This window comes from Myxine glutinosa, chromosome 11 (genome assembly GCF_964187855.1).
Source record: "Myxine glutinosa chromosome 11, kmMyxGlut1.1, whole genome shotgun sequence".
NCBI lineage: Eukaryota > Metazoa > Chordata > Myxini > Myxiniformes > Myxinidae > Myxine > Myxine glutinosa.
Window position 1 is genome coordinate 123,869,866 of NC_136271.1, and position 12,616 is coordinate 123,882,481.

The 12,616-nt window shown below is 41.2% G+C and overlaps 1 long non-coding RNA gene across 1 annotated transcript in view; it reads right to left on the bottom strand.

Annotated features, from left to right (window-relative positions):
• Positions 1–1,695: 1,695 nt before the first annotated feature.
• Positions 1,696–12,616, bottom strand: part of LOC137436895 (uncharacterized) — a 32,740-nt gene continuing 21,819 nt past the window's right edge. Inside the window, exons 3-4 of the long non-coding RNA XR_010986384.2 lie at positions 7,189–7,212; positions 1,696–1,937 (exon numbers count right to left, since the gene is read on the bottom strand). This is a non-coding gene — a long non-coding RNA (uncharacterized LOC137436895). The remainder of the gene's footprint in view (positions 1,938–7,188; positions 7,213–12,616) is intronic.

Sequence of the window (12,616 nt, forward strand, 5' to 3'; positions counted from 1 at the left end):
TTTTTGAATGAATTTACTACTATAATTCAGCTTTTACTCGCGGCCGTAGAAGATCGACTACTATAATTCAGCTCAGCTTTTAATTGCGAAATGGGCTCAGCTTGGCTGAAGCGGCCTCGCCACCTAGCCTGAAACCTTCCCGGGGCCCGTCCCGACATTTTTTGTTTCAGAGGTTTCCTCCTATCTTTCACCGTTCAGGAGATTAGTGCGTGCAGACAAATTTTTTTATATATATACACAAAGAATTAAGTTAAGCACCCCCCCCCCGTTTTTTTACAACCTCGCACATTACAAGTTTGTTGTCGTCAAAACAGTGTAATATACCCATGATATTGCTATATTTTCTGGAGAAGTGATATTATGGTCACATAAAAACATAACAATCATGCCGTTTTCAATATTTTATTCTGAATAATTTAAGGTGAAATTTTTTGGGAATTTTAGGCATATTCTCACCTCAATTTAAGTATGGAGCTATAGGTCCATCACGGACAGTGTGGATGACGTTTATGTTTTCTAACGTACAGTCATTGTTCTGAGAAGACCTCTAGCGATCTTTGCGTCAATAACGTATGTAGGACCCACGTGATCGGATCACTGACTCAACCAATCACTTTTTTTCACTTTGATCACTCAATTTCATCAATGGATAATTGCTAATGTCATACCAATCATTATTTGATCTCACATACCTTAGAATATATGCCAATGTATACATATACACAAAGAATATATATTAGGGGGTGCTTACCTTAATTCGTTGTGTAGGGGTGCTTAACTTAATTCTTTGTGTATATATAGAAGATAGATATTGAATCGCTTAAACAACTAGAGGGTTCATATAACATGTTATCCCACATAGAGTTGAAGTATATGCTTAAATGTAAACAAAATAATGATTTTGAAGATTGTTTATGTTGACATAAAAATAAAAAAACGAGGTTTAGCGTTACTGTAGCAGTCTGGTACATCACCTGAATACACCACCTTATTTAACATGTCCAAGTACTGCTAAACGGAAGGGTTTTCAAAGTGCAAAGGCAGCGATTTATGTTCTATAGTTTTAAGCATATAATTTAATTTAAATCAGATAAAGATTGTTCGCCGTACAAATACAGTCATAAATTCTGGAATTTACCGCCATTTTACAGGCGTTGACACAGTGTCTTTTACACCATCCTGCCAAACACGTCAAGTTATTTGTCCCTGTCTGAGTCCTTTATGACGTCTTTAAAAAATAGCAAGTTCAATTTTCAATTTTGTTTCACTGCCAGGCAGAGAGTGCAGAAATATTATCTCACTCCTCTCTGTGCACATGTGTGATCGGGTCAAATTCAGAGCCAAATTACTGCTAAACTACAGGTACGGTCAAAATAGAAATTAATTGAAATGAAGTTGTTCCTCGATCACAAACTGACGATTGTAGACAAGTGAACATGAACCACTTGCTTAACCCTGCTCTTCGCTTCGTGCACAGAGCAAATATCAACGTATCACAATATAATTTTCCATCAAATCCAAATTTAAAAATGAAATACAACTTGCCCCCAAAAGTCACCTGTCACGACTACATACGGACAGACCGCCAAAATACAGCATCTCCTGTCCTTCACATTTACATGGTGCAATGGAAATAACAAAACCGAGGGCCATAAATATATTGTCAAAATAAAATAAAATGACCATACAAGAGGAGCCAGCATTGCATTTTTAATTGATATCAGGACATGGAAAGGGCAACTTCCTTATCGGTATGCTATGTACAAAACCAACAATCACACACCATCTCCATGTGATGGGAAATGCGTTTTTTTTTAAAGAGAATTTTCACATGTACATCAACGTGGCATTAGCACAGTGCTCAGCATTCGTGATGGATCAGCCACAAGATGAAACGTCGTCCCCCTCCATTGCCTGTACTCAATGATGTCCTTTGTCTGTAAATAGGGAGATTTTGGGGGGTGCAGGAGGGGGGGGGGGGGGGGGAGTTAAGGAAACAATGCGAGACAAATCAATAGCAGCACATAAGCACGACACTCAGTAGGGGGCATATTACCACCTGATTATTACTATCATTCTGAACAAAATACCATCGATAACTGAACATGCTACTATTATGGCCCATATACCCATACCATCCATGCACCCTATTATGTCAAATAGTTTCTTGGTATGGGTTATGACATCATAAATTTAATTCTTCACTCATGTCGGGTCGAAGATCAGATACATGAAGTTTCAGATTTTTCAGATAAAGATTTATATTCAATCAATTATGGCTGGAACACCACTTCACCAATGACGTCATCGTTATCACATTATATACCCCATGGGGAGTTGGTGACATATGCCAAGTTTTTTGTTTTTTTCATTGAACAGTTTTGGTGAAGATGGTTCAAATTTTTTCCTTTAATCCAACATAGCTGCCATACCATGTGACCTGTGACAGAGTCAGCAATGAAGTATTCTCCATGGGGAGTCCCTCCAATGTTTAAAGTTTTGCGTCATTCGGACAAGTGGTTGCAGAGAAACCCATTTTAAAAGCCAAAATACATACACGCACACGCACTCACGCACATCTCACATCCCCTTCGGGACTAAACAATCCTGATAGGGTACGGGTCTGAAGAACTACAAACAAATTATTCACATGTGCTGGTAAGTCCTTCTTACCTCTGCTCAATAACGGAACCGTTACAAGTGCATGTGCAATCTCTCTTTTTACATTTGTGGAAGGTATAAAAGTACACCACACCACACCACTTTGTTAAACATGCATGATTATAGCTTGTTCAAGTTTCAGGTGCACCATGGCAAAGTAAAAACAACTTATTTTTCATTAAAAAAATTGTGAAAAGGGTCATGCCTGCCCCCCCCCCCCCTTTTCATTTACAGATACCAATTATAAAAAAATAAACTAGAATGGCTCTCTGACGTCAACCAATATGCCCCTGCCCACATTATTACATCATTATACATACTTGTGTATCAAGTTTTATTTAAATCCCTTCGGCTGTTCTCAAGTATCACATGGTTACCTGACACGACCTCTGACATTTGATATTTGACGCCAAAATCCAATCAGGTCATCTTTGCATCGTCGTACATACTTGATTCAAGTTTGATTTAAATCCCTTCAGCCATTCAAGTTATCGCGGTAACGAAAACCTATCACGGAAGCACGAGGCTGGACAATACAAAAACAATGCCTCTGGCGACTTCGTCAGCGGAGGCATTAAAAAAACATCCATCAAGCAAATAACAGCCAAATTCCATTCAAACAATATGCCATGAAAATAGACTGTTGTCAGATCATGATGATAATCGGATATTTCTGGAGGATGATGGCCACCTGTTGAATGTTGCTCAAAAGCTCCCATTTATTTATATTCTGTCACATACAAGCGATGGACATATAGGTGTAAAATTGCGAGATGTAATACAATGTCACCAGATTGCCATGGAACGGTTGAGCGCACAAATGAATCACAGTTGGGGTCGACTTAGACAAAATCTCGAGCCAAGTCGATGGCGCGCCATCGCAAACCCCCACACTTCCACCTAGAGCAAAGTTAAACGATGGTAAAAAGTTCCACTAGTATTGACCCAATATCAAATTTTGAGTTTTTTTCCCCCAATTTGACCCCAATGACCTCAAATCATCACCCTCACTATATGGGTCAAATGCAATGATGTAGGGTGAAATGCAAAAAAATGTTACATAAGGTATTTCATGCATTCCCCAATGTTGACTGTATATACAAACCGCCCCCCCCACCCACCAGTCACGTTATTTTCTCTTCTTCAAGGAATGTGGCGATAATTATTTTATGCCATATTACTGTGCAATAAAGATTTGACAGTAATACTGAAAGATAGTACACAATGCATGTGGAATAACATCAAATCACATCATATATCTGTCAACTATACACAAAACAGCAGCTCACACAAGCAATGATGGCTGTGCCAATGAAAAATGTAAGTCAAGATCACAGTGCTTGGAGAAAAAGAAAAAAAAATCACACCCATGTCCGAAGGGCGGTTCAGTTTAGCATTTTTAAAATGACATAGCCAGGTGGTTCTTTGTTTCTAGGCTTTTGCCATAGAAGAAAGAAACAAAACACATTACAATGACCCTTTAGAACCCTCGAGAATTACACTTTAGAACCCATCAGATATACCCTTTAAAACCCATTAGAATTAAGGTTTAGAACCCATTAGAATTACACTTTAGAACCCATCAGATTTACCCTTTGGAACCCATCATATTTACCCTTTAGAACCCATCAGATTTACCCTTAAGAACCCATTAGAATTAAGGTTTAGAACCCATTAGAATTACACTTTAGAACCCATCAGATTTACCCTTTAGAACCCATCATATTTACCCTTTAGAACCCATCAGATTTTTTTTTTGTATACAAGATCGAGGCTCGTGAAAGAGCGAACATTAATCACACAGAAAGACAAACCGACACATAAAACATATAACATCGGGAGCGGTAGACAAGATGGGGAGAGAGGGGGAAGGACACAAACACAACATTTGAGAGCAGGGACCGAGAGACATGGAGACATCGAGAGATCTGAGAGAGGGCGAGGGCTTTGGGGGGGGGGGGGGGGCATGGGAAGGGGGCGGTGGGAGAGGTATAAAACATATGGACACTGCCAGGACTTCCAGGAAAGAAGTTGGAATTTCAAACAAGGTGGATCTGGGGTGAATTAGCGGGGGTAGAAAAGATCAAGGTTTTGGATGGGGGAAGATAAGAGATGGTGGTGAACAGCTGTTTTAAAGACCTGGAGGGAGGAGTGGGATTGAAGGGAGTGAGGGAGTTTGTTCCAGAGGCGGGAGAAAAGAGGAATGAAAGAGTGAAGGTGAGCAGAGAGCCGAGATTTCGGCAGTTTAACCATCAGAGGGTTGCTGGCAGATCTTGTGCGACCTGTAGGAATATTTGGGGGACAGAGCACAGAGAGAGCTGGGGGTGCAAGGCCGGAGAGGAGTCGGTAGAAGACAGAAAGACCACCTACCTGCCTGCGGTGAGCGATTTACCCTTTAGAACAATTAGAATTACAGTTTAGAACTCTCTAGAATTACACTTTAGGATTAAAGACGGTGGTTGAGAAAGGTTCTTCATTTTCGATGGACGGACGGACATAGCCAAATATTGAAGCGCCTTCACTGCGAAAAAAACAAAATGGGATTAGGTTCCTGTTAAAGCACATAGAGTGAGTCCCTGAAGATGTAGTATTTACATGCTTTGTTGGACGTGATCATATCCTGGTGCAGCCACTGATAAGTAGAATGGGCATTCCAAGAACAGCAAATGTCTATCTACAATTACAATCACCAGCATTATCAGAAGATATTGAGAAAGTGTGAACAAGCACATGTGTCAGAATTTTGAACGAGGTACAAATCCCAAAAAACACACATTGATTGCTTTAAACCTACTAGGACGTGCCCGTACGTGGGTGCCCGTTCCTTGCCAAAAAAAAAAAAAAAAAAAAAATTTGTGTAGGGGTGTGTGTGTGTGTAAACATCCTAGGGCGTGCCCGTACGTGGGTGCAAAAAAACATGCGTGCAAACAACAACAACAAAAAAAAACTTTGAAACCACGTGGCAGTAACGACCACAGAACCCCCCCCCCCCCCCCTCTATTTACATGAATGGTTTGGTCCATTCGCAACGACCACAGAACCCCCCCCCTCTATTTACATGCAATGGTTTGGTCCAAAGCGAACGGCTTGCAGTGTTTGGTAAAGAAATCGCCATAGCTCGGTAACTACTTCTCCGATTAATATGAAACCTTGAAAAGGCACATCCTCGGGTCCCCAGCAATATACCTGGCAAGTTTAAAGTATATCGGACCGGTAGTTGTCGAGAAACAGCGGTCACAGACAAACATACACACATACACACATACACACATACACACATACAAACACACATACACACAGAGATTAATGGAATTATAGATAGATATAACTTTGTCCCAAATGTTCTGAATTAGTACATTTAGGTGTCAGCTTGTAGAACTCAATCACGGCTTTCAGAAAATGTATAGTTTTATATACTTTTTATCAATTATCTACATGTTATAAGCCTCTGAACCTCAAAAAATGGTGAAAAAGGGCATTTTTTTTAGTATTTCGTTACCCTTCAAAGCCATGCATTCATTATAAAAGCCTTTTTCAGATACTTTTCACAGCTGGAATAAAAGTAGATCTATATAACTACTCTACTGAATGTGTTTTTGTGTTACTCATGTCAGTTCCTGAGTCACAGCTCCTCCTCATATAGGATGAAGCAGATAAACCGTAACGTAAGAGATATTTATATAAGCCCTGTTTTACACATATCAGGGTGTTCCATCGTTCTTCTTTAGGGCACAACAAACAGCACTTATACGTATGTATTAACTCTGTAAAAATCATTGACCTCCTTTGTTTCTCTGAGACACAACAAGCTTGAGTGTGAATTTAGAAACCATAACGGTCTCTTACGTTACGCACGTCATGCTCCCTGTAAGCCAGGTAAGTGCATATCGAAGTGAAATATACCATCAGACCATCACATTAGCTTGAATTCTATGCCATTTCAAAAGATCGGGACGCTCCTGGTGCGTTAAGTACGCAAAACTAGCCGAACCAGCATCTTCGGGAAGAAGAGGAAGGAATTCAGATATCTTATTTTGGTCTCTTACGTTATGCTAACAAGGAAGGGAAACTTTGACCATGAATAAAAACGGAACCTCTGGGCCGATCGGTGTCAGTTTGGCTGCGTTTGATAGCCCAGGCTTAGGGCTTTAAGGATATCAAGGTGATTTTTAGCTATTCCCAAAAAAATAAAATTGACCCCTGGGAGGCCCAAATGTACCTCGTTCAAAATTCTGACCCACGTATACAAATTATTTTTTACAAGGGATTATGCATTTTGCAAGTGGCAATTCCATTTTTAAGGGAGGGAGATTAGACAATGGAGTAAGCAGAGGGGCCTTCATGGGAGTATGAGGCCTTCAGGGGAGCGAGAGGTGGGAGGAAAGGTCAAATGTTTCTAGTTATGCAGATTTGGTAACTAGATAGGCCCCTTAACATACATGAATGACACCAACTTGCCAATTCATTCAATATTTTTCATGCAGCTCAGTTCGTTAGCAGAACACATGAAAAAGAGTATGCACTCACCGTCCTTGATTGCCTTTTTCTTTCCTGAGAATAAAAACAGAATATGAGTTAACAACAAGTGACAAGTATGCAAAATCCATTTAAATAAGCAATTCTGAAAGTCAAGTCCATCATCTATCTATAATTCCAGTAATCTCTGTGTGTGTGTCTGTGTGTGTGTCTGTGTGTGTGTGTGTCTTGTGTGTGTGTATGCGTGTGTGTATGCGACCGCTGTTTCTCGACAACTACCGGTCCGATATACTTGAAACTTGCCAGGTATATTGCTGGGGACCCGAGGATGTGCCTTTTCAAGGTTTTAAATTAATCGGACAAGTAGTTACCGAGCTATGGCGATTTCTTTACCAAACTCGGCAAGCCGTTCGCTTTGGACCAAACCATTTCATGTAAATAGAGGGGGGGGGATTGTCACCGTACTCGCAAGCCGTTCGCTTTGGACCAAACCATTCCATGTAAATAGAGGGGGGGGGGGGGGGATTGTCACCGTACTCGCAAGCCGTTCGCTTTGGACCAAACCATTTCATGTAAATAGAGGGGGGGGATTGTCACCGTACTCGCAAGCCGTCCGCTTTGGCTTTGCGAATGGACCAAACCATTTCATGTAAATAGAGGGGGGGGGGGGGGGATATAATTTTAGATATATATATAGTACGGGCATGCCCTAGTAGAGTAAAAACTAGACAATTTTACGTCGCGACATGCCTCAGCCCACATTTTTACGTCATTATACTTCTACCAAGTTTGATTTAAATCCCTTCAGCTGTTCTCAAATATCACAATTTTACCTGACATGACCTCTCACCACCAAAATCTAAGTTTGTCTTTGCATCATAATATGTACTTATACCAAGTTTGGTCCAAATCCCATCACTGGTTCACAAGTTAGTGCAGTAACAGCTTTTTTTTATTTTTATTTTTTTTACCAATAGGACGTCCGACCTTTGAGGTTTTTTTATGTTTAAGGCTCCAGTCATGGACTATATTGTCCTCAGAGGCCAGGCCTTAAATAAAATAACTGCATTGAAAGAAAAGTGAAGAAAGAGAATAGCCTAAGAGTTTTTGAAGTAAAAAAAAAATCTGCTTTTTGTAAAGGGAAAGGTCGTGAGTGTTTGGAAATCTGAGTAACTAACTTGTAAGTGTCAAGTCGTAAGTCTTAAGTTAGGTCGTAAGTGTTAAGCTAACTCTGAGGGCCTTTCACTCACTCACCACAGGCAGTTTGGTGGACTCTGTCTTCAACTGACTCCTCTCCAGCCTAGCAGATCCCCATCCAAAACCTTGATCTTTTCTACCCCCGCTAATTCACCCCAGATCCACTTTTTTGAAATTCCAACTTCTTTCCTGGAAGCCATGCAGTGTCCATGTGTTTTATACCTCTCCCACCTCCCCCCAAGCCCTCTCCCTCCCACAGTTCCCTCGATGTCTCTGCTCTCAAATGTTGTGTTCGTGTCCTTCCCCCTCTCTCCCCATCTTGTCTACTGCTCCCCTTATTTTGCGTCTTATGTGTCGGTTTGACTTTTTGTGTGATTAATGTTGGTTCTTTCATGAGCCTCGATCTTGTATACAAAAAAAGAAAAGAAAAAAAGAAGCTCTCCCAGCTCTGTCTGTGCTCTGTCCCCCAAATATTCCTACAGGTCACACAAGATCTGCCAGCAACCCTCTTCTGGTGAAACTGCCAAAATCAAGACTCTTTGCTCATCTTCAATCTTTCATTCCTCTTTTCTTCCGCCTCTGGAACAGACTCCCTCACTCTCTACAATCCCACTCCTCCCTCCAGGTCTTTAAAACAGCTGTTCACCACCATCTCTTATCTTCCCCCATCCAAAACCTTTATCTTTTCTACCCCCATTTATTTCACACCAGATCCACTTTTTTGAAATACAGACTTCTTTCCTTGAAGTCCTAGCAGTGTCCATGTGTTTTTCACCCCCCCCCCCCCCCCCCCCCACACACACACCCTTCCCATGCATCCTCTCCCCAAGTCTCCTCACTCCCACAGATCTCCCGATGTCCCTGTTCTCTACTACTGTACTGTTGTACTTGTGTGCTTCCCTCTTTCTCCCAATCTTATCTACCGCTCCATTTATTATATGTTTTTTTATGTGTCCGTTTGTTTTTTTGTGATTATGTTAGCTCTTACACGAGCCTCAATATCTATCTATAATTCCAGTAATCTCTGTATGTGTGTTTGTTTGTTTGTTTGTTTGTTTGTCTGTGACCGCTGTTTCTCGACAACCACGGGTCCGATATACTTTAAACTTGCCAGGTATATTGCTGGGGACCCGAGGATGTGCCTTTTCAAGGTTTCATATTAATCGGACAATTACTTACCGAGCTATGTCCAAAAAACGATTCAACCAATCAGAGAGCAGCGAGCTATCGCGTGTGCCGAACGTGGCGAACACACTCTGCCTCGGACGGCACATTTGAGAGCGTATTCATTTATTTCACGTTGGCAAACTATGTTGCCGCTATGTTGGCGTTAAACTATGTTTTAAAACTAATTAAAACCATTTCATGTAAATAGAGGGGGGGGGGGGGGGGGGGATTGTCACTGTACTCGCAAGCCGTTCGCCGTTCGCTTTGGCGTTGCGAATGGACCAAAACATTTCATGGACCAAACCATTTCATGTAAAGCGTTCGCCGTTCGCTTTGGCGTTGCGAATGGACCAAAACATTTCATGAACCAAACCATTTCATGTAAATAGATGGGGGGGGGATATAATTTTAGATATATATATAGTACGGGCATGCCCTAGTTGTATACAAAGAAAAGACAAAATGCATGAGCTGGTAAAGAGTTCCAGAGTTTGGCAGTGGGTAGGAAGAAAAACATCACAACGGCCCACCCTTCAGTTACCAATAGCCACACAATAATCATGTGACATAGTGGCTTGTCGAGTATTCCGTGGTCTCGCTAATGGCGGAGGTACACAAGCAGCAAGTTCTCGTCTGTAGATATCAGTAATATCTGTAGAAAAGAGTTCAAGAGCCAACTGTGCGACGCAATTCAAGCGGGTCGAGTTTTGAGGTCAGATTGGGAGAGTTGATAAATCGGTTTACTTTGGATTAAATTCTGTCCAGTAAGTATGTGGAGCTACAACCTCCCCAGATGCGAGAGCAGTACTCTATACAAGGACGAATCAATCCTTTATATCGTTGAAGCAACTGTTGAGAGAAGAATAATCTTCAACATCTGAACAGGACTCCGTTTCTTAGAGGCAGACTTATTTATTTGTGTAATGTCATTCTCATGACGTCATAATTTGACAGGACAACACTTTGTCTGATCAGTTTGAAATTTATTGAGCATGATCTATGCAACAATTACATTAGAGAATATAAATTGATGTCATTGCTCACGATCGGCAGCCAAACAGAAGAGTTGGCTCACACCAAGTTGACTGCGCAGAGTAAGTAGTCAATGAATATCATCTAGTTTTATTACAGTGCGTGCGAAGCAAAAAGTGGGGTGAAGCAATTGATTCACTTCTGTCTAACTGTCTGTTAATGTCAGTAATTGATGAATAACTACTTGATTTCAATTTAATGTTAGATTGTGAACAGGAACCGACAGTTTAGTCGTACTTTGGCTCTGAATTTGGTAAATTGTATGGAATTTCATCCCAATCTTGCATGCGCAAAAGGATCAAAGTAATATTTTTAAAAACTCTGTCTGCCAATCAAACAAAATGGGATATCATTCCAAAGACGAAACTTTCCGTTTTTAGGGCCATCATAAAGGACACAAACAACAGCCACGAATAACCAATGCAAGTGTTAGTGGTGTAAAAGACGCCGCATCAACGACAGTAAATGACTGAAAAAAAAGTTTCCTTTTTTTCTACATCCTTTAAACCCTTAATTTTAACATTTCAATCGAGTTATATACTTGACAAGTGTATAGTACAGCGGATAAGCTCTCATATTTTAACAAATTGTGCATTTTTTGAGAAAAGCATGAAATTTCTAGCATAGTTAGTATATACCATAAGGTTTATTTTCAGATGTGGAGAGAAGTCAGATTTGACCTCTGAAGACCGTGAGAGGTCAAATACAAAATGGCCACCAGTCCACCGGGTCTAATGTTCAAACACGCTTACAGGTGTCATTTCCAACTAAATTGGGGATGCCCATTCATTTGGTGATACTTTTGAGATCGCCAGAACTCAAGGACATGCATTTAGGTCACGGTCAAGGTCAAATTACGTTAAATATCTATTTTTTATGATACTGCAGTTGGAACTGCTATTGGAAAAAGTTCATTTGAACTTTAAAAACTTAATTTTTTCAGGTACAGGGATAGGTACAGAACACCCAAAGACCAGAAATGATGAAAAAAAAGTGTTTACACTGCCAGGAATGATGCAATAACCTCTGAAAAAATAACTAGTTGACCAAGTATGTCCACCAAAGCTTACATTAAATCAAGTGCAATGATGAAAATTGGTAATGATCTAAATCTAACAGTCTCCAGAACAGAAGCACAGTGCAGTGCACTTGAATAATAATAATAATAATACATGTATTTTATATAGCGCTTTTCAAGCCCAAAGACGCTTTGACAGAGTACAAAAAACAAGTGCAAAAAGACAAAAATCAAGAGGGAAATAATCAAAGCAAAAGGAAGGAGGAGAAGCGATAGTCAGGGGTTAAATGCTGTGGGTTAAATGTTGAATGCAGTGTTGAACAGGTGGGTCTTGAGTGATGTTTTGAATGTGGTGAGTGAGGAGGAGTCTCTGATGGTGTGAGGTAGTGCGTTCCAGAGGGTGGGAGCACCAATGGAGAAGGCCCTGTCCCCCCAGGATCTGAATTTGGTCCGGATGAGGGAGGGGGGGGGGGGGGTCAGGAGGTTGGCACCAGCAGAGCGGAGGTTGCGGGTGGGAGTGTGTCTGGAGAGGAGGTCAGCCAGGTAGGATGGGGCCAGGTTATGGAGGGCTTTGTAGGTCAAGAGGAGGATTTTGTACTGGATTCTCTGGGGGATGGGGAGCCAGTGAAGCTTGTAAAGGACGGGGGTGATGTGGTCACGGGTCCGGGAATGGGTGAGTAGACGGGCAGCGGAGTTCTGAATGTATTGGAGTTTATTGGTGATTATTGAGGGTGAACCATAGAGGAGGCTGTTGCAGTAGTCCAGACGGGAGGTGATGAAGGCGTGGATGAGGGTTTCTGCAGCCGTGGAGGAGAGGGATGGACAGAGACGGGCGATGTTTTTCAGGTGAAAGAAGGCTGTCTTTGTGATGTGTTTAGTGTATTTGTCGAAGGAAAGGGTTTGGTCAAAGATGATGTCAAGATTCCGGATGTGAGGGGAGGTGGATAATGGGAAACCGTCGATGTTGAGGGCAAAGTTATGGGTGGATTTGGTGAGCGTTTTTGGGCCAATGATGATTATTTCAGATTTATCATAGGTAAGATTGAGGAAGTTGATTTGAAGCCA